The sequence below is a fragment of the Mandrillus leucophaeus genome, unplaced genomic scaffold, assembly GCF_000951045.1.
Source record: "Mandrillus leucophaeus isolate KB7577 unplaced genomic scaffold, Mleu.le_1.0 Scaffold131, whole genome shotgun sequence".
Lineage (NCBI taxonomy): Eukaryota > Metazoa > Chordata > Mammalia > Primates > Cercopithecidae > Mandrillus > Mandrillus leucophaeus.
In genome coordinates, this window is record NW_012101266.1 from 2,165,421 (window position 1) to 2,167,218 (window position 1,798).

General features: G+C 45.1%; 1 protein-coding gene across 1 annotated transcript in view; it reads right to left on the minus strand.

The window, feature by feature from the left end:
* TNFAIP8 (tumor necrosis factor, alpha-induced protein 8) overlaps positions 1-1,798 on the minus strand; it is a 131,564-nt gene that overhangs the window by 117,365 nt on the left and 12,401 nt on the right. The gene's annotated exons all lie outside the window — the stretch shown is intronic.

The window sequence follows — 1,798 nt, forward strand, 5'->3', positions numbered from 1 at the left end:
GGCGAGGGGTTCTCAATTTGCATCAAGCTTCACTGGTGATTCTGACTTACAGTCAGGTTCAGAGCTATAAGTCCCAGATGAGCCCTCAAATACAGCACATTGGCTAAGTTCAAAGTTTCATTTGGTGTATCACTTTTGTGGCTGCCCAGAAAATGATGTCCTCAAACTACCCCACCTGGGCAGAGCTTCCCTGCCAGGGAGGTGATAAGCACCACAGGTACACAGGGCAGGGAATCCTTGCTTCTTCAGGAGGCTCCCTATTTACACAGGGTCTCTTACCCTGGCAAGTAATAGCAGCTGTTCCTTCAGGCACTATCAGTCATTCCAGGTCATAAAAGCGAAGGAGCAAAGTGGCTACGTGTGTGCAAACAGAGGTCATCACCGGATGTTGGGAAGGCCTGAGCTCATTCACCTCTTCCAGGTATACTTCATGAGTCACTAGCAGCCTAATTCTGCCTCAAGACAAAAGGAATTCCATCACTAAGTGAGGACTGCTCTGCCTTTCAAGTGTAGTGAAACAGGATTTAACCAAACACCTGCCATTTTCCAGAAAACAATCTCAACCCTTTAAAGAGTGAAGAAGGAAAAATAAGAGAGTAGTTTCCTGACCACTGAATGATGGAATGAGGTACTGCACTTACTTCCCAAAGATTTACGTGACCAAAGTTTGTTCTGTAACTTTCACTCTGTCACCAACACTGTCCATGCATTTTTTTCTCAGAAGACTGTGGCATTTCTTTTCATGTCTGCATGGGTGTGAGGGTGTGAATACAGTCAGATGAGAGCTCAGGACAGGAAAGGATGAGTGTAGTTAGGCCTACATGACGCACACCACAATCTCCGTCTCCCCTATTTTTGTTGACAGTCATGTTGTAAAAACAAACAAACAAACAAACAAACAAACCTCATTTTGTTAAACAAATGATAAGAGTAATAAATAAGAGTTGGGAATGAGGAAGTCTTGAGCTAAATGAATTTGGTGTGAAGCCAGGCTTAAAGAGGGTATTGACTGAGTGGGCTGTTGCTTACTTTTTGGCTCCTTTAAAATATCCAAGAGTCACTGTGTACCTTGCTGAGTACTGTGTTCCCAAAAGACCTTGCCCTGGTGCCTAATCCTGCAGATGCGGTCCCTGTCCTGGGCCTCCCGGAACTCACGCAACTTCCCCTGAAGACACGCCAGCCCGATTCCCTTTGCAACACCAAGGGCAGCTGTCTGTCTTAGATAATCTAGTTTCATTCACTACCTGTTTTAAACATGGGAGTTGTGAAAGGCCAACCCACTGCTCACAATTTAACTGTAATAGGTCTTTTGAAAGCTTCCCTCATGCAGAGAAGCTTAATGGGTACTATGGCTCTTCTTCGTTCTCAGGCACATAAAACTCGAATGCCCTGCTCTGGCTCACTTATCTTTGGCAGCAGTGGCAACATTTCCCTTATATAATCATGTGACCCTGCAGCTGGCAATCATTGAAGTTGTGCTACATTCACCCCATTCTCTGGGCTCCTCTGGCATCGTTAAAGGAAAAAAGAATTCATGCTAAAACCACATATGACACAAGTTACTACTTTCCCTCTACTCCACTGTGGCTCAGTACTAAGGCTTACTGGAATGAGACCTATTTGGCCAATCTAACCAAGTCCTCCACTTAATAGGTGCCTTCTGCACACTGGCACAGCAGAGGAACATCTGCTGTAATCTGCACAACAATCCTACAACGTAAATACTATCCCCAGTTTTTACTCCGGTGAAGAAACAGGCTCAGAGAGCAAAGCAGATTGTCCAAAGCCACACAGCCAG